This window comes from Macrobrachium rosenbergii, chromosome 56 (genome assembly GCF_040412425.1).
Source record: "Macrobrachium rosenbergii isolate ZJJX-2024 chromosome 56, ASM4041242v1, whole genome shotgun sequence".
NCBI classification, from domain to species: domain Eukaryota; kingdom Metazoa; phylum Arthropoda; class Malacostraca; order Decapoda; family Palaemonidae; genus Macrobrachium; species Macrobrachium rosenbergii.
This window is the reverse complement of record NC_089796.1, coordinates 16,485,065-16,507,468: the sequence shown is the minus strand read 5'-3', so window position 1 is coordinate 16,507,468 and position 22,404 is coordinate 16,485,065. Positions and strand designations below refer to the sequence as shown.

The 22,404-nt window shown below is 34.9% G+C and overlaps 1 long non-coding RNA gene across 1 annotated transcript in view; it reads right to left on the bottom strand.

The window, feature by feature from the left end:
• Nucleotides 1-3,076: 3,076 nt before the first annotated feature.
• The window catches only part of LOC136836725 (uncharacterized), a 275,318-nt gene continuing 255,990 nt past the window's right edge, over nucleotides 3,077-22,404 (bottom strand). Inside the window, exon 3 of the long non-coding RNA XR_010852459.1 lies at nucleotides 3,077-4,881. This is a non-coding gene — a long non-coding RNA (uncharacterized lncRNA). The remainder of the gene's footprint in view (nucleotides 4,882-22,404) is intronic.

Genomic DNA, 22,404 nt, shown 5'->3' with positions numbered 1-22,404 from the left:
AGCCTCTAATAGGCTATGAAGATACTGTATTTCATGTGTAACTAAACAGTAAATATAATGGAAATCCTAAGAATTTATTGCTTGCAAACCAAAACAATTTTGCTGGCCAATTTTTCCTAAAATTCACCATCTTCTCTATAGTATATAAGATGAGCCAAGTTCAATTAATCACAAGAAATGTACCTTTAATAACTGATATCTTGCATGGATTTGAGAGTCAGTCTGACCTGTGAAGATCTTAGGCCTTATGCATAAATTGTTTTTGAAATCAAGCAGCCACAGATAAACCTTTCATAAATGCATGTGGATAAGGTCACTCATACTGACACATCGGCAAGTAATATCTGAACTGCTGATGACTAATTTGAGTGACTTAATCTAACTTTAACCCTTGCCATAACTTCTCATACATTTGTTTACAAGAAAACAGTAGTTGAATTACTGTGTTTGTAAGAAAATGATAGTTGAGTCACTGCTGCATGTTGTGCTCATTATTTTTAAGTACATTACCGTTAATCATGGCCTAATAATCTGATTTTCTTACTTCATTTCTGCAACAGTCAGACCTATAATTTTTAAAATCTTGGAAGACTTGGATACAAAATACAAGTTCCTGTTAAGTTTTTTTAAATTGAACCTTGAAATTATTTTAGTTACAAGTTTCCTTTGAATAAATATTTTGATTAAATGTCATTATCATTATTAAAGCTAAAGCACATCTGTATTCATATCACTGATTTGTGAATTAATTTCTTCTCTTACTTATTTTTCTTGGATGATATTTCCTACAAGTATCGAAACTTTTTTCTTTTACACTTTCTCTTTATAAAATGAAATATCTCATTCAAGACAAAAGGCAAGTGAAGGAACTCTGAAGGTTATAAAGTCATGTCTTTGTGAGATATGGTCTGATATAGATTTTACCATATTAAGGAAGGACAGCCAAGTGGCATTCTCAGTTCATATGAGGCATTCTCAATTATCTTTTTTAAACAGTGTCACTGGAAGAGTGAGTCAAAATTCTTTCACACTGCCGGCCTCAAATGTTTGATCTTTTAATTTACAACTGTACTGTATCTAGTAATTATTTTTTTTTATATTTTTACATTTTGGTAAAACAAAAATATTAAAGCATATGACAAACTTTTGTAAGGGTTTGATCTCAAGTCATTCAATACTGACTGAAATTAAGGCAGTCACATAAAATATGTTTCATAGTTAATGATGAGTTGCATTCTCTACCCATGGGAACTGGGCAGGTGTCCTCAAAACTGATATATCAAACTTGTGAAATTGTTGCAAAGTTTAGAAAAAATAAGTGTTTAGAAAATACTGTACTGTACTATTTTACACTGTTATCATATAGCTTACCTGGATTGCTGGGCTAGGGTTATTCCAAATTCTCAAGGTTTCCCTAAAGTTTCTCTTATATACAGAGGATGGGAATACGTAGTGGTCATTTCCTGAAATCCATACATAAAAATTTGCATGACTACATACTTGCACAAAAATATTGTAACTAATATGTTACTACATGTGATACCTTGTTTACGTATATTCATGACCAATGCTACCAAGATACAATGCTTGCTCAGATATGTTAAGACTCCAGGCAATCTCTGTGCAGCTTAATAAGGTATACAGATAATTTTTTTTTTTTTTTTTTTAAGTTTTCCTGGCATATCAATATGGTGCTGTTGCAATTTTGTTCCTGCACCAAGTTTGAACTGTAATTTGTTTTAGGCAAAAGTAATTAATTTTACCTTATGTAATATCAGCAAAACAGTGTTAATGTGTTCATAATGAAACCTGAAAATGGTCACTTTACCTATCACATTGCAGTATATGTTACATCAAAGAAGTCTACATAGGACTAAATGCAGGTTAAGTTCCTCCATTTAGGCCAAAGACTATTTAATTGCAGCCTTCAATATAAAAATATTTTTCAATTTACATTAGGGAAATGGCCTTTACAAGAATGACAGTCAAAGGAGAACTAAAATTTGAAGTGAGATATTATGATAATTCGTCAGAAACCAGTCAGCAGAAACTAATAAAATGTAATTTTTGAAAATATATGAAATGGCTATGACATCAACATCAATGAACTGACTGATCTATCACACTTAAAATGCATGAACTTGGAGTAAGATTTTTAAATGCCCAAAATGTAATACAAGGGCAAATGGCTAGAAGACTGGGAGGTGAGAACATTGTTTTGGCAGACAGAATCTCAAAAGAGTTGGAGCCTGTTTGTTACCCTAGGGATACTGGACTGTGAAGCATGAGTTGGGAGAGCAGTAAGAAAGAGAGTAAGTGCAGCAGTGATTAAATGAAGAGATATAGCAAGCCTACTGGTAAATAAAAATGTCTCATTAGTAGACAGAATAAAAGCTTACAATGGGAGCATAAGGCCTGCACTACTCTATGCATCAGAAACATGAATGTAAGGGAAATGACTGACAAGCATTATGGTCATTAGTACTGAACAGCCAGTGTTTACTCAATCAACAGTTCTTATTTTGTACACTGCAAAAATAGCTAATGATGGTGATGTAGCTCTTTTCCTACAGCAATGGTAATTACTGTTCCATTGACTTGACAATGAATAACAGAGTGGTACCTTGCACAGCATGAACACAAAGAACTTTGTAATGAATGGAAGGAGGGAACCAAGTGCTACCTATTTTACAGCTTCAGTGATTAAAATCTTGATGATGGTAGCTCCCCTGTAAGCTTTCATGCATGAAAAATGGCCACTGTATCTCTCCTGAAAAGCTGGAAAAAAAGGAAAAGGAAGGCACTGAAAAATAATTTCTAGTTAGGTTGACATTTAACACTACAGACAAAAGAAGCTACATTTGGTCATGTTGATGGAGGCACTAGCAATAACTGGAGGAGGAGGTGGCTGTGCAGATGCAAAGTGGGCAATGATGGAGTTAACATCACTCAAATACTGTCACAAATCCAACAGGTCAAATATACATTTGCCAAGGGAAGGTTGGGTTACTGCTTCAAGAAGCAGTGTGTCAGGGATGGGAAGAAAAGCCTCAGGAACAATAAGAGAAGGAAGAGGTAAGGGTCTGTCTTTACTCATATTTCACCCGCTGAATCTCGGACTTAAATCTACACAAAAGATAGTTATACAGTAATTCAGTTTCATCTTTGTCCTTCACATTTGGAATACAATATGCTTCATGAGAATCAAAATAGACAAAAGAAACTTATATACATACATTTCTGCTGCTGAAACATTATAATATCAGCATGCAAATGTGTAAAGAAAGACATAAGACTGAGGTGACAAATTTTTTTCATCATAACCTAATATTAGAACTTTCAAAAATAAATAGCTTAAAACCCTTCAATAATAAATTTCTTAAAATAAGTGTGAAGTAATGAGGTGCAAACTGATTCTAACCATTCAAGATGCATATCCTGTTACTATGGCATTTCAAGGCATAAGAGAAAACCCAAGGTAACATACATTTACAGTAATAAACTGTAGATTACTCCATTTAATCATGAAGAAATGACAACAAAAATACACAAAGCTAAAATGAAATGATGATGGTATGCAGAAAAAGAACTCTCAGGACTTTTTCTTAGTGGGAGCAGGGTACAAGTAAGGGAACTCATTGGAGACAGTCCTCACCCTTATGGAATATAGGTATTTATTCCATCCTGATTAAAGCCTTAAAATTTGGCTTATTTATGTGTCTTGTTATCCTTCATAATAAAAATACTACAACACTGATAAAGCAATATTACAGATTCTAGTATAGATACTCCTTGCAAGTTATAACTAGCAAAAAGAGAATCAGTCCCTAGTAGCATGCTAGCAAAAGATTTTAGACCTGGCCTGTCATATGAAATACAGATATTAACAACCGCTTGTCTATTCTACCAGTGTTTTCCACTCTGATGGCAAGTAAGGTTAATGGAGGTTTAAATGTACCCCTGTTTAATGGAGTGAGTATCTGAAAGGGTCTGTTTCTTGGGTCAAATGAATGTATACCAATCAATGACATGCCTTCACTTGCTGACTTGCGGATAAAATCCTGTTAAATTTACTATACAACCTTGACTGCCCATTTCTCCAGCAGTGATTCCCTTGTTGTCCTGTGACACAAATTTTTTTAATATTTCATGAACTACTATTAATACTATTACAGGTTGGTTAGACATCAAGAAAAGATAGCTGGAGTAACACTTCTGAGAGAACTTTTACTTCTTTTTAACAGTGAACTGTCTTTGATTCATTACTTAATACAGAGTTATTTTAGCGTATCTCCATCTACGTCAGTACACAGAAATACAGCCTCTAAGGTTCCAAAACTTGGAAAGCATAGTTTGCAAACAGAAATGGCATATATCAGTAACAATCATTTGATAATTAACAATAAGAGCAATGAAAAGTGAGAAGTCTATGGCGTACACAGACTGCATGCAGACTAATGAGTCTGGCCTGAAGAATGTCTGCTCAACAAAAAACTCTGCAAAGGCATAGTTTGCTAAGAATGAAAAGACTACTTCCAGCTCGCCAAGGTATATCATCCCCACTTGCTAGTTCTCCACCTGAAGTTACCAAAAAGTTTTTGCATGCTCTACTTTCCCTACGTTTGTAACTTATCAAAGCTAAGGGTTTATATGTATACTGAACATATAATGTTGCAAAAACAGATTTCTTGTAAATAATGATCTTACAAGTGTGATTTTACATTCCAAACCGAAACAAATCTGGTCATAAAGGTATGGTGATTAAATGTTACATCTTTCATGTAACGTCCAGATGGTATTTTCATCATTTCTATTCCTTCCTTTTGCTTGTTCCAAAGTTCCGTTCCAAACTCACAGCCTCCAGTAAGAGCCAAGTCAGTCCTGTAAATATGATAATTAGAAAACGACATTTTAGAAGATTAATTCACTACTACCTTAAAAACTAATGACCAAGTCCAATTAGGTGGTGAGTCAAACCTACTGTAATTACAAAATATTAGCCTGATAACTGAATCACAATTTTTGCACGAAATTTTTATTCGGATAAAATAATACTCTGTGACTTGAATGATGCATATTCAATGCAATCTTTACTTCCTTCAGGTTTTAATATTCTTATTTTCTGGGGTAAAATATGAAAAACTGAAAAAAGATATTTATGTTTCACAGACACAAACCCATTATCATTAGCAGTATTGACATTCCTGGTATATGGAATAATGAGTTGGAATGTTTCTTATAACTAGCAATGTGCAAGTAAGCAATAGGTGAGAAATTTCCTGCAAGGGAGATCCTCTTTCCCTTCCAATGTGGCACCTGTAAAAGGGCTTGAGACAAGTCAATCACAAGGGAGGGGAGGATTACGCCATCTCTTGGACTGATTTTCTGTGCACTCAGGCAACTCCGGAGGCAAAGGATCCTGCAGTCTCTCATTAAGCTCATTCATTAAATTTTCAATACTTTCTTACTATATAAAATAAGAAAACATCCTCCAAAATCTTGAGCTATCTAAAAGAGACAATAACATCTTCAACGATCAGCCATCAACACGACTCCCTCCTCTTCCTCTCTCCAATCTATGTAGCAGCAAGACCACCCCCTGGCGTCTCTTGGGTCTTCAAAAACCAATCTTGACTCATTAATAAACCAAATTTACTGAATACTTTGATCTCCCTCTGAATCAAAAGTTTTGAACACACTGTTTTCTTTTAGACACATCAGTTTAGCTACTAATCTCTTTGAAACTGTTGTCTCTTTTGGACACAAAGTAGCCTCTTTTAAATGTATCAGTTTAATCAACTAAGTTTACTATAGGCACAATAATTTTAACATTTTGGCCTCTTTTAGATGCAACTGCTTAAACAATGAGGTTTATTTAGACAAAACAATTTGAAGAACGTGGTCTCTTTTCGATACCATAGTTCGAACACTGCCTTCTTTCAGATATAAGTTAACAGGTGCCTCTTTTAAGATACAATTAAAAACATGTCGCTCTCTCTTGTAACCAAATCTCGACATTTCAGTCCTTGTCGGTTCAACAATGGAAACCTCATTCCTCTCCAAATTTTAAAATTACTGTTCTGGTTACAGATCAGTACCACACTCTCGACAGCATTGTATTTCCTCTTATTATCATCTTTACAAGTCTGCGTCTATGAAATCGGTTTCTACTTTGGTGGTGCTTTCAAGTTCCAAGCTTTGTAATCACTGCCTGAATTGAATATCCCAGAATGTCTAAACACCAGTTTTAAAGCTGGATTTTGCTAGTTTAGCAACGACGAGTCTGATTAGTACGTACCTGGATGAGTATCTGTGAAAAACGCCAAATGTCATTGGCACATAACCAGGGAGTGCTGGAAACTTCTCACTGTATGGTGTGTGTCCATGTCTATGCAGGCACATACACACACGTGCGCTACGCTCGCATCCTGTGATATGTACAGTATAATCGGTAACAAGGAAGTTAAGTATTTAAGTATGCCTTAGTTTTACCAGACCACTGTGATTAACAGCTCTCCAGGGCTGGCGAAAGTCTGTGGCTAGAACCAGCTGGTTGCTTAGCACATACAACATTGTGGAATCCCTAACCACATTATAGCGAAATGAATTTCTATCACCAGAAATAAATTCCTCAACTCTTCCAACAGCCAGCCGGTGAACTCCGGCCCATCATGACAGTATCAACTCACCCAACGAAGAGATATCGGTAACAAGGAAAGTACCTGTGAAAAGTAAAAAAAAAAAAAAAATATGAAAATTACATAACAAAAAATGAGAAGAAAAAACAAATTATTGACGCATTTAAGGGAGGGAGGAGGAGGAGGAGGAGGAGGAGGAGGAGGAGGGAGGGAGGAGGAGGAGGAGGAGGGAGGAGGAGGAGGGATTTGCCAGTGAACTTCTTGGTCCTCAACCAAAGAGATATTAAGTGAAGGAAGAACAGGTCAACAAAAAGACCCGCAGGCAGTAGGAGTCCACCAAGCCAAAATAATCTTTATAGGACATTCCTCAACAAATATTCTCTTCTAATGAAATTAATAAATGTCTCTCACATTTCCTTTTAACTTTTTGATTAGTATCGTATGAATATACCATGGATGTTAACTGATATCAGTAATAAGTAATATACATCAGTAATAAGACAGAGTACAACTCCCTTCACACGTTTTGAGCTCTGACAGCATTTGGAATTTTCTATCACATTAATCGTCTTAACAGTTAGTTTACTAAAATTCGTTTTAGTTTTATCAAATTCTGTAATGGACTGATCAGATAAGGTAAAAATCCACGGTTTTAAATGGTTTTCATAAAGAATGCTAATATCAGTTATGTAAATCTACAACTTGAAATAAAAAAAAATCATATGAAGTTAGCTAACATTACTCACGGAATATATAAGTAGGGCATGTAAAATACTGAGAAATACCATTTTGGATATATAATCAATATATATACATATACCATATCTATATATATATATATATATATATATATATATATATATATATATATATATATATATACATACATATAGAGAGAGAGAGAGAGAGAGAGAGAAAGAGAGAGAATTGTACATTTACATAAATACATGCAATTCCGGCACACAGTTATAAATAATGTGTATTACTCTTCTGTTTGCATACAAATGGACTGACAATCTCCAGATGTATTATGAAGGAAAAGATTATCTTGGAATTCTCATTCTAAGCCTCTAAGGATTAGTACAGTATATATGTCATCCTACCGTTTCAAAATCCAGCCAAGGACCCCTTATGAAGGACTTAAGTCGCCAATGATCCAGTGTCAGCCTTTTAACTGTATCAATGAGTCATCTGTCATTATAGTTTTCGTGCTACTAATGATCTCTAACTTATTTGTAAATGACATACAGCTTATTCAAGCTATCTGTGTATTATAGAGTACCTTTGAAATGTCATGTTTAATGACCTCATCAGAAGGTGCTTATTAATCTTCTCTCACTCTCTCTATTCGGGTTCCGGAAGAGGCCGTTTGTTTGTTTGTTTGTTCATTAGATGTCACTGACGGATTTTGATGAAAATATGTGTTTGGCAAAGGGCATGCGACTGGGAGTAATTAGGCTATAAACAAACAGGTAATAAGAGCTTGAAATGAATCAGGATGAAGGACCAGGATTTTTTCGGAGGTATGCGTTCTAAGCGTCTGCTAAAATCTTCTATAACGAGAAGCTTGGCACCTCCAAGATTGATAAGTAACAACAACAACAATAACAATAATAATAATAATAATAACAATAATAATAATAATAATAATAATAATAATAATAATAACTTACTTCGAGCTTACTGACTTCTTGGCTTTTAAACCATGGATTCCGGAATTTAATACAAGAAAACAACTACAACCACTTTTTTTCTCCCAGCATAATATTTCAACGTAAGACACCCATTACTGCTGACTTTTAGGAGGTATAATTTTTTCACAGAAAACGGTAAAACCTGTAGTAAGATGAGTAAATTTTCTATTCCATGATGATTACGTAAACGAAGAAGAAGATGATTACAAAAACCTGTGCTGATGCCCCTTCCAATTAAGTCTGGACAGCTTATAGGCTGTTGCTCGACACAACATCAAAGACCAACGACCTAGAAGGGCGGAAATTGAAGAAATCAAGTAACATATCACAATATATCTATTCTCCGAAAAATTGGACCGAATGCTATTTCCAGAGCTCAAATCAATCAGCTTCCTTGATCAGAACTAGTAATGTCACAGAAAGGCCATGCTTTTTTTAAAACCAATCAGAAGTTTCCTTTCTAGGACGCTTTTTAAATGTTTAAATTTTACTTACAGAGAAGGAGAAGCAATCAATATTACAACTTATTGTACATAAAATATCATTGTCAGCTGAAGAGTAAAATTCTGGTTAAATAAAGTGGATAAATGAACATTAAGATAATATATTCAAATGAAGGCGGGAATAATTATAACAAACCGGATTATATTGGAAAGGCTGAATACTTCAGTTTTTATATCTAATATTAATACGCTGACATCCTGCTAAACTGGTGTTTCAACACAGATGGTCAACGTCACCGGATGTACAAAACTACCTAACATTAACAGTTATACGAAACAGATAAAAAACTCCTAAAATTAAAATTAATAAAACTCACACATACATGTAAGTAGGGTAAAAGGTGCCATTTGGCGTCCTGGATTCCTGAACATTTGGCGTCCCCAAGAAACGGTGTCATTTGGCGTCCTCAGTTATTATTATTATTATTATTATTATTATTATTATTATTATTATTATTATTATTATTATTTATTTATATTATATATATTATATATATATATATATATATATATATATATATATATATTATATAAACATATATGTACATATATATTTATATATATATATATATATTTATATATATACATATACACGTATGTATATACATATAAACCTGTACATATTGTTTTACAAAACACAGTATATATGTACATATATTTGTGTGTATATATAGATCTAGATAAATGTATGTATGTATGTAACAGGTCAAACGTTACATGACTTTATCTTTCGCAAATGTTTATATTCAAATTCTTGGCACCTGTTATCACTTATTCAACTTATTAATGAAAAGCCGCCATTATTGAAATTCGTGATGAAATTAAAATATATTTCCATTAAATTTTCTCTCAGAAAAAGATAAACTAGAAAACGAATCACTACATAAGCTGCTTACAACACACACACACAGACACGTGAAAAGAAGTTGAGTGATTGAGGCATATCGTGTCGACCTTCCGGGAACTTTCACAAGACTGGCTCCAGCGTCTCCAGAATCCCCGGGCCTTGCTTACAGGCCTCATCTTCTAGGGCTTTATTTATTTATACATACAATTATACATAAATATAGTTAGAAAAAGAGATGCAGAGTTATTCCAAATCATTGTCAACTGCTGGAAGTCCTGACATTCAGAGAATCCCAACAATTCCCGAAGACTGGAGCAGCTCAGTGGAGACGAAAATGTCTCTGGAATCCAGATGCGTCACGTGTCCGATTACAAAACTTGGGATAAATCAGACACAGTTCATCCGTATGGAGCGGACTCTCCTTCTTTGTGAAGACAGATGATCAATTTCAGAAAACGAGGAAGCCAGGTCAACGCAGACGTAGGAGACACGAGAAGGAAGAGCTTCGAGGCAGGAAGTCTCCTCTTGCCATTGGATACCTCAACGTGGGGAAGCAGTGATACCGATTTCCATATTCCTCAGTGGCAACCTCTGGCGTGGCCTAAAATCCCTTAAGTGCAATGCCTACATATGCGAAATGGTTTCCCGCCTTCTGAGGGATTGTAGTGTGGCGGAACACGCGTCGAGGAACACCTTCAGCACTGGCGTGTTTCCTACAGTCAGCAGCAAAATAACTGGTTTCGGGACTCTGCATAGGAATCATCTGTTTTTTCAAAAAAGCAGAGACGCCGTAGGCTATTGGCTAGCTAACAGAGCGAAGAATGAGGAAGACCCATCCTGGTAAAACTAAACCCCAATTTCAGTGATGCTTTGTTAGCGAAAGATGCTGAGGGTGAGATCAATTGTGATCGTCAAGGCCAAATATATATATACAGTATGTATGTATGTATATACTTTATATATATATATATATATATATATATATATATATATATATATATATATATGTGTGTAATATGTATATATATATATATTATATATGTATATATATATATATATATATATATATATATATATATATATATATATATATGTATATATATATATATATATATATATATATATATATATATATATATATATATATATATGTGTGTGTGTGTAATATATATTGTCAAACTGCACGTGACAAATATATATTATGCAGATAACCGTTTGAAAGGTGAAAATTAAAGACAAAGTAACAAGTACTTTCGTGTTTCACAGACACTTCTTTGGGGCATAAATTACTCCAAAGTACCCCTCAAGAAGTGTACATGATACGCGAAGCTCTTGGTACCTGGTCTGAAAATTTTCACCTTTCAAATGATTATCTGCATAATCTATATGTTTGTCACGTGCAGTTCTTTAACATTACTACACACACATTATATATTAAATATAAATATATGTATGTATATATATATATATATATATATATATATATATATATATATATATATATATATATATATATATATATATATATATATATATATATATATAATATCTCGAAAACAGCTCGAAGAACAATCCAAAGGTGGGTCAGGAAAGGCACTGTCCTTATGCATTTTTATTATAATGCCGACGTTTCACATCACCTCATAGTTACATTTTCTGGGCTGCAAACGGCGAACATGACAATCAGTAAATTAAATCAAAATCACAATTTAGAATTACAATTACAATAAAACGTTCAGAATAAAATGACTAAAACCTATCCTAAAAGAACAAAGTAAAGGCTGTGACAACCTACCCAGAAGGAAGTTAAAACAAACTACTGCACTCGCAATGAGTATTACAAAAGAGAGAAAGAAAAATAAATAAATAAATAAACATACAGACAGAAGAAAACAACTCAACAAGACCATCAGGCAATAAACAGTTTGTGTAGAGGGATGTCTGGGAGTTTGCTGGTGGTACAGTCCAATTTGATAATAATAGATTCAAGTATTGTTAAATCATTTGCTTTTGTACCTGTCTATTATTGAAAAATCTTTATTTTTCTATGAAAGTTTTACATCTTCAGACGATTCCTGATATTAGACTGTTCAGGGCTGGATAATCTGCTCCCGGTTCTGAAGCCCAGCTCACTCTATGAGCATCGATGCGAACTCATAGCAACCTCTTAGTACATCCGACATAGATCCCCTGACTACATCTGACTACATTCTGAACGTTTTATTGTAATTGTAATTCTAATTTGTGGTTTTGATTTTAATTTGCAGATTGCCATGTTCGCTGTTTGCAGCCTACAACTATGAGGAGTTGTGAAACGTCGGCATTATAATAAAATGCATATAATTTCAGTGCTACTAAATACAATATATATATATATATATATATATATATAATATATATATATATATATATATATATATATAACACACACACACACACACACATATATATATATATATATATATATATATTATATATATATATATATATATATATATTTGGCCTTTGACGATCACGATTGATCTACCCTGGGAGCATCTTCGCCCAGCAAGCATCACTGAAATGGGGTTAGTTTTGCCGAGGATGGTCCCTTCCCCATTCTTCGCTCTGTTAGCTAGCCAGAGCCTACAGCGTCTCTGCTTTTTGTGAAAACAGATGATTCCTATGAGTCCCGAAACCAGTTATTTCGCTGCTGACGTGTAGGAAACACGCCGGTGCTGAAAGTGTTCCTCGATGCTTAAGTTCCTGCCACACTGCAATCTCGGAAGGTGGGAAAACAATTTCATATGTAGTAGGCATTGCACTTACGGACACGGGCCACGCCAGAGGTGCCACTGAGGAATATGGAAATCGACTATCACTGCTTCCCCACGTTGGCGGTATCCAATGGCAGAGAGACTTCCCGCTCGAAGCTCTTCCTTCTCGTGTCTCCTACGTCTGCGTTGACCTGGCTTCCTCGTTTTCTGGAAATTGATCATCTGTCTTCCCAAAGAAGGAGAGTCCGCTCCATACGGATGAACTGTGCCTGATTTATCCCAAGTTTTGTAATCGGACACGTGACGCATCTGGATTCCAGAGACATTTTCGTCTCCACTGAGCTGCTCCAATCTTCGGGAATTGTTGGGATTCCCTGGAATGTCAGGGACTTCCAGCAGATGACAATGATTTGGAATAACTCTTCATCTCTTTTTCTAACTATATGTATGTATAATTGTATGTATAAATAAATAAAGCTCCGCTAGAAGATGAGGCTCCATAAGCAAGGCCCGGGGATTCTCTGGAGACGCTGGAGCCAGTTTTGTGAAAGTTCCCGGAAGGTCAACACGATATGCCTCAATCACTCAACTGTCTTTTCCACGTGTGTGTGTGTGTGCTTATATAGTGATTCGTTTCTAGTTTATCTTTTTCTGAGAGAGAAAATTTAGTGAAATATATTTTAATTTCATCACGAATTTCAATAATGACGGCTTTTCATTAATAAGTTGAATAATTGATAACAGGTGCAAGACTTTGAATATAAACAGGCGACTTCACCAAACATTTGCGAAAGATAAAGTCATGTAACATTTGGCCTGTTTACATACACTTTACATACATATATACGAGTATCTACACTAAATGTATATATATATACACACAAATATATGTACAGACTTATACTGTGTTTGCGTGTAAACAAAACAATATGTATATATACATATGGTTTATATGTATATATATATATAAATATATATATATAATATATATATACAATATATAAATATATATATATATATATATATATATATATATTATGTATATATATATATATATATATATATATATATATATATATATATATATATATATATATATATATATATATATATATATATAGAGATATATGGAGAGGAGAGGAAGTGTACCATACCATAAATAGAAATCGGACCCCTAACAAGAATCCACTGTTTAGATGTAAAAATCTGTTGCATTTCCCCACCCTGGTTTGAGCTAGAGAGTTGGCTGGTGATATCTGGCAGCTCTCTGGCGCTAGTGTGTTATGGGAGGTGTGCCTCCAGGACTCATTGCTGACCCAGACAGCAAACGGAAGGTTGTTGCTTTGATTTGCTCTGCCCCAAGATCCCAGTATTTGGACTGGAGCACTTCTTGCCTTTTAATTCTTTATATATTCCTAAATATGGGTCATGCACACATGAATAAGGAGGAGAAGGCTCGCATAATGTAACCTGAAGGCAAGAAAAGTGCCTATTAAAGAAATCTGTGACGTACTGGCTGAGCAAAGTCAACCGTAATGTTGCTGCTGGCTGCCGCTCGTGACCTACCACCCAACGTCGTTCCCCCAAGAAAACCTTATCTGGACGCCCACGGAAGACTTCAAGGCCACTGATCATCTTCTTGTGAAGAACTACGTAAAAACCATGTCTTACAGCTTCTCAGCTAAAAACAAGTCACCCAATCCTCTTAAAAGATGTATCAATCCGCTGCATCAACACTGTCTCCGAAGGACCTCCAGTTGCCCATCCGCCGTGCTGCATGCAAACCTCTTCTGACCCAGATCGTATGAAAGCTCGACTGAATTTCGCCAGAAATACATCCACTGGACAACTGATGACTGGAGGAAGGTCATGGTCAGATGATCACCATTCCAGTGTATTCAGGGCCCGTTCTGCACAGTAAGACTGGCCATCTTCAGTCCAGCAGATTCGACCCCTGCCTACCACAGTTGCCACAATCAAGAATCCAGATCTGTCATGATTTGAGGATGTTTCAAGTGGTTTAAGCGGTCGTGGAGGATTGCACTTCCTCCCAAAAAATGTTACAATGAGATTCTGACCGCTACATTCAAGTTCTTGAAGATCACCTCCTGCCTTCATACTGAGACTCAGCTGCACTGACTTCATGCACGATGGTGCTCCATGTCATAAGGCCGAAAGTTACAAGTGGCTCACTGATCACAATATTGAGTCTTACAGTGGCCTGGTAGCAGTCTGACCCCTCAACCAATCGAAAATGGGTGGAATGTCATGAAAAAGCTTCAGTCGTGCAACACATCATCTCTCATGCGCCTGCAACAAGAAATCAAATCAAATCTAGGAGAATGAAATGTCTTTGCAGTACTTCAGAAACTGGCTGACAACATGCTAAACGACTCAAACTTGTTCACTTAAAGCCCAGGGAATATGACTAAATATTAAAATAGGTGCTACTATTCTCTATTATGTTTGTTTTATTTATTTCCTTGATGATAGCCATGTTATGCTACCAGTTGCCAAGTAGGTCCGATTTCTATTTGCGGTGACTATATATCTATTTCTATGTATAATATCAGTTCAGCAGGTGTCTCCTCCTCCTAATCAGACTTATAGATAAAGTGGGATTAATAACAGATAGTTTATATTGGTTCAACTCTTATCAGTCATACAGCCGCTGATGAGTCACGCAGTGGGTCTCTCTCATATCAGTTCGGAGCCTTGGCACCTTTTACACTAGTAAATAATTTTTCTTATACATGCATGTTATTTTCTTCAGCAGAAATATAAAAATAAAATAAATAAATAAATAATAATAATAATAATAATAATAATAATAATAATAATAATAATAACAATAATAACAATACAGGATGCCAAATGACACCCTTTCTTGAGGACGCCAAATGTTCAGGACGCCAGGACGCCGATGGCACCTTTTACCCTGCTATAATTTTTTTATATATGCATGTTATTTTCTTCAGCAAAAATATAAAAATAAAATAATAATAATAATAACTGAAGGACATAAATGGCCACCTTTCTTGGGGACATGGAAATGTTTAGGACCAGGACCCAAATTAGCACCTTTACCCTACTCATGTAAATAAAAGCCTCCAAAGAAGAGAGAGAGAGAGAGAGAGAGAGAGAGAGAGAGAGAGAGAGAGAGAGAAATACTCCATGCATGCATAGTTGAACACTAAACCCACATAAGGAAACATGAATTAAAGGGCTCTTAAACTTCAGGAAACAAAAGTAAAATGCTCTCTGTCTCTCTACCCCTAACGAAAGAAGTAAAAGCGGAAGATGAAAAACCATAATACGCCGTCCTATATAGTGTCTGTGATGCGAACGTCTGCCTCTGGAACGAGAGAGAGGGAGAGAGAGATTAGCGAGCTTCCATATCCTAAGGAACGTCTTATACTGAAATAATGGGGCCAGGGAAGCATGCTTGTCGTAAGTAACTATTTGTATAGAATTTTAGAACACACAACTCGGAAGGAGGCTCTGTTCCATATGCATGTTTACCGAGACTGTAGGTTTTATTTATTCACATTATTTTTGGCAGCGCACATGTCGTATACTCCGTTAGAATTACGCAGGAAATTGTAATAATTTCGCCTATACTTTACAGATATGTGTACAATTAATTATTAATGTTTACCTATATACAATTCAAAGAAAAAACTCTTATAACTTTATATTGTTTTACATTTATTTTACAATTATAGTTCCACAATCTATGAATGTACGTCTTAATTTATGCTTAATGTACATACAGTTTACGGCGATGCATGTCACAATTCATGATTAATGTATATTTCACGGGGGGTATGTCCTATATGCTGACGCATGCAAGAACAAAGCCCTCTGTTGTGTGATATAGAGCAACCACATATATCTCTTTGTGATAACTGTTCCAGTATTATCTTTACGGTACATTCTTTCTTACTCTTCAAGAAGGAAAGAGGAGAAATATTTACTTTCTTTTACCATCTAAAGAATTAGCATATCCTGCAATAAACTGCCATGGGGTAAAGCACACCAGAAAACCGCATATGAAAAAGAAGAAATATTTTTGGCAACATAGAAAACATTAGTTTTGGTTGTTAAGCACCCTGTGTGTTGCACGACTGTGCTTCTTTCTCTTGTCTGAAATTACTTTATTTTTTCTGATGCTCTTGCAGTCAGACTTGACAAATTCAGTCAAAATAAATAAAGTAAAACCCGCTTTCCTTCCGCTGATATATAGAACCCTTGAGCCTAGAGACACTCTTATACCTCTGTTATTTTACTCAAAAAACAGGAAAACAGAATGAGATGAAACTTGATAGACGCATTCACTAGATAATCTCAGGATACCCAATCTTTGGGAGGATTCAGCTCAAAGCCGAGAGGGTTTCCGTGACTTTAAATAGTCAAATCAGAAACATTATTTTCATAAGGGTGAAAATCTCTACCAAGCTTCACTAGATTCTGTTCATCTGTTCCTCAGACTTCCTGCTAATACAGACACGTTTTAAAATATAACCTTCTTAGTTAAAATGCACTACATTCACTTATTCACTGACGAGCGCCCTCCGAAGATATGCCGTCCGCTGTGCAGTCTTCTTTGCTAACTGTTTATTTGTTCGTCGACAGAACTGGTGTAAATTTCTGCTATCAACAAGCCTTACGCTTTCTAAAACCTTACAACTTTCTTTTTAGTTTTCTGTAAAAGAAAACTACTGTGCCGGAGCTGTCTGTCCCGCCAGCACTCAGATCTTAAAACTACTGAAAAAATTGGTCTGTAAACTGGTATGTGATCATCCACCTCAGTCATCAAACATAAAATTGCAGCCCTCAGCCTCAGTACTTTTTTATTTAAGACCTGAAAAAACCATAACCGTACATCTGGCAACGATATGCAGAAGAGCGTGCCACCGGGCCAGTGGTTAAAGTTTCATGGTGCCTCGGCTCATACAGATCATACCGAACCACACCGAAAGAATACCACCTAGTTTCGAGGCATTGATTATGCGCTGTAGATAGAAAAAAATATGGCGCCGAAGAAACTTAGCCGCATTTTACTTATTTTTATTAATTTTAAAATTGCCGTACCCTCCGCTTTCTAGGGTTCTCCAGAAAAAATTCTGCCTCTACTTCGTTAATTTCATGCTTAACATGTTATCCGGGCTGTAAGTTTCAAAATTGATTTTGGGGATGAGGTTCAAACCCATGTTCATGTAATGACAGCTGATCACCGTGCTTTATATCAGTAATCACTCCACTTTTTAGTTTTAGGACCTAACCCAGTCCCAAAACACAACAAAAACACAAATAATTAAAAAATCAATAGTGAAAAAGTACAGTATATGATTTAATATAAATAAAATATATAATGAATGTAAAATGTATAAATTAGGGAGTAAAAATAAAAGATGAAATGGAATATTAAATAAAAAAGACATGAATACACACACACACACACACAGAGTTTATACATATATATATATATATATATATATATATATATATATATATATATATATATATATATATATATATATTCATGTCTTTTTTATTTAATATTCCATTTCATCTTTTATTTTTACTCCCTAATTTATACATTTTACATTCATTATATATTTTATTTATATTAAATCATATACTGTACTTTTTTCACTATTATTTTTAATTATTTGTGTTTTTGTTGTGTTTTGGGACTGGCATGAGGTCCTAAAAACCAAAAGAGTGAGTGATTACTGAAAAGCACGGTGATCAGCTGTCATTACATGAACATGGGGTAGAACCTCATCCCCAAAAATCAATCTTTAAAACTTACAGCCCGGATAACAATTAAGCATGAAATTAACGAAATTAAGAGGCAGAAGCCTCTCTGGAGAACCCCTAGAAAGCAGAGGGTACGACAACTTTAAAATAATAAAAATAAGTAAAAAATGCGGCTAAGTTTCTTCGGCGCAATCGAGTTTTCTGTACAGCGCATAATCAATGCCTCCGAAAATAGATCTATCTTTCGGTGTGGTCTCGGTATAATGCTGTATGAGCCGAGGCCCATGAAACTTTAACCACGGCCCGGTGGTGGCCTCGCCTATATCGTTGCCAGATGTACGATTATGGTTAACTTCAGTCTTAAATAAAATGAAAAGTACTGAGGCTAGAGGGCTGCAATTTCGTATGTTTGATGACTGGAGGGTGGATGATCACATACCAGTTTGCAGACCTCTAGCCTCAGTAGTTTTTAAGATCTGAGTGCGGGCGGACAGATAAAGCCGGCACAGTAAAAGTAAAATAAACTGATTTGTAAATAAATGAAAGTTCAAAGAAAATATAAAAAAAATTAGTAAAAATTACATAAAGAGCATAAAAGTTAATTGAATAAATAAAATTATAAAAATTAAAAATAAAAATAAAAATAAAAAGGAGTAATAAAATGAATAAAACAAACATGAAAATAAAGAAATACAAATTAAAAAACATAATTAAATATAAATAAATGATATTACATAAAGATATATGGATTTACACTATATATATATATATATATATATATATATATATATATATATATATATATATATATATATATAACAAATAATTTGAAAAAATAAAAATGATTAGAAAAAATTAATAAAAACTAGAGAAATTAAGGTAGCTAAATAAACAAACGTAAGTAATTAGAAAAAAAAAATAAAATGAATAAATAAATAAAAACACTAAATATAGTAAAGATACATAATAATAAATAAAAATACGTAACACTAAGTCGATGAAAAAAGTAAATATAAAACAGTAACAAATAAAAATAAAATATATAACACAAGTAAATGAAAATAGAAATAAATTAGTAAAGATATAAAACTAATAAAAAATATAAATGATTCCATTTCAATATAAATAAATAAAATCTCTAAAAATATACAAATGTATAAATATATGATAAAAAGGAAAAATAATAAATAAATAAATACCGTACAATTAATATACATAATAAATAAAATGACTAAAAAACGAAATACAGCTAAATAAAACTAAATGAAAAATTAATACGGTATGTACAAAAGTACAAATATAATTAAAAAAAAAAAATAAAGAAAAATAAAAAAGTAAATAAATAAAGCAATACTAATAGGAAAAGTAAAAATAAAATAAAATAACATGTGAATATAAAATAAAAGATAAGAATACACGAATTAACAAAATAAAAAAAAAATTAAGAACAAAAATAACAAATATTTAAAAATTAAATGCAAACACACTTATAAAATAATACATAAATACTGAAAAAACAAAAAATCCGGTGACGCTGATCGTCCCAGTGACCACTACATAAAAAAGTCATGTAATTGTTAAATTTTGGGCTCACAGGATGGGGTGGGAAATTCTGTCATGTTCTCAAGGGGGGTTGGGGGACGGGGAAGGGAGGAGTTGATGTACGCACCAGATTAAAGTGATGATCATTCCATCCCAACTTTTCTGCGGCTGATCACGAACCGAACCCGAATGTTTTTGGCCCTCACTCCTCCCAGAAAAATGTGAAAATACGCCTTTTTACAGAGCGTAGCGAAACACCATAAAAAAGAGGAACAAAGTTCGATCTGCATGAATCGCGATGTAACGGTCGCTTCACGGGGAGTGGCGATTATTGCAATGTTTTGGAAGAGAGCCTGATCCCGCCCTTTGCATTGATTAACATGTCATTAATACAAATCGCACCAAATGTGTACGGAAGGGCCACTCGTTACGTGAATGGTTGTGACTAACTTCATAATGCTGAAGGGAGGCTGGTGCTGCAGACAGGATGATAAAATGTTATATTTCTTTTTAATGTATTTACATTCTAGCATGGAGACTATTAGGACAATACTACTTATTGAAAAGGATATAATGTCAAGGCTTTTTTTACTATTTTTCTTTCATTTGTGAGAGAAGCCAAAAGGACTTCGATAGCATTAGAACACTACTACTCCGAGGACCCCATTCAACAGGCAGTGAGGTCAGTAGCTGAAGGTATTGACTCTCCATTAATTCAAGGTAATGAGGTATAAGTGTAACGAAGGGTTGGGTGATACCTACCCACCTGTCAGCACAAGATTATTTGGTGCCTCCTAGGAAGTCAAATCTCCGCTGAATTATTCCGTTGAATACTTTGAGTTTTCATTTGTTCTTTGCCTCTGCTGACACTTGCTGGTCCCTGTTCTTGAAAAATATTGATTTCCCTTAAACTGAGAATAGGTTTTGGATTAATGATATATATTCTCGATCTTACGTGCAACATTTATAATCATTCTTCAACTAAAGAAACCTTGCGTTTGTTTTGCCATACTAGCACCGAGCAGAGATGTCTATTTCTGGGATCAGCAATGGTCCGATCACATTTGTTCTTCAAGGGGGTTATGATAATAAAAACGGAAAACAACTGGCATAGGAAATACAACACTTGTAGACTACAAACACTGCGCATGTGTATTAAGAGTTCGCAACATTCCCATTATGGAAATCGATGAATAAATTATGTTTGTCACACAGTAGCACATATTACATGGAAGCATGACGCAGTAACAAATAAATGATAGTGGCTCCAGCGAGAATTACTGTTCATGGTCAGTGCGTAAGTTGATCACTTTAGGATCACACACACACACACATACATACATACATACACACACACACACACACACACACACCACAAAAATCACCCAAAGATAAAAGTAATCCTCGATACCACAAATTTCCCAAAGACCTGGGAAACACCAAGTACCACTCGTCCTGAAGTGACCATAACCAGGGAATTCCGCCAGAGGAACAAAATAACATCCCATCACCTGTAATCACACGATGTCGCCACAACATTTAAAGAGATCCGCAGAGTCATTCATTCCGGTGTCTGTTAAAGAGAGCGAGCAGTACCCCGCTGCCAATCTGGAACGTCAAATGGTTTCGCATTGCTGAACAAATCACGTCATATTAGCAGACAGCGAAATCAAATGGCACAGTATTAACGGCGAATGAGATCAGGCAACGTCAGCCTCACTAGCCATGATGGTCTAACAGGTTACAGTACCACTCCACCGTGTCAGCATCTAAACAGATCACCATGAGCTCGTAGTAAATAACTGATAAATAAATGTGTAAGTAAATAAATAAACTATGTTCAAGTGGCTGAGTCCTGATCTATTTCAAAATACGGACAGACAAACATATTGTGAACAGACATGCACATAAATATATCGAGTGGATAAACATAATGGTAAATAAATTTTTTGGACATACACCCTAGTAAATACATTCTATGGACAGACACACAGGTACCCTGCGGACATACATACAAGTAAATACATCAGATGGACAGACTTACAGGTAAACATCACGTGGACATACATATAGGTAGGTAAAACCTTCTGACAGACATAAAGGTTAAAGGTAAATATATCATGTGGGCTGACATCAAATAGCCAGAAAGACATTAGTGGATACTGAATCAGGCCATCATCAGTGGCGAAGTTGGTGATAAGTGATATCCAAACAGCGGTCAGAGGTCAAATAGTAGCCTATACAACAACAGCCATGGAAAGCTAGACTATTTGCCGGTTCAAACGCACTTCTCGCAAGTTAAAGAATTCTATGAGTATACTTTCAGCTAATCCAGGTGCTGAGAATATACATTAGAAATCGGGTTGGTAAATCCAATTTAGGCCGCCAAGCCTTTCGGCAGTTGGAGTGGCTGGACCAGCAAGATAAACAGATCCAGAGAATTAAGGAGACGAAGTACAAGGATCTAAAGGTGGAACTGGAAGAAAATACCACAGTAGCACTAAGAAGTAATACTTAGAGAGGTTGGGCAGCAAGACTGAAGAAAGGAAGCTGGAATGAAGGTGAATTTGATACAGAATATCTATTGGTTCGATAAATTTTAGGCTGAGCTGTATGATTAAACATGGTTTAAAATTTTTGCTTATATTTAAACGACAC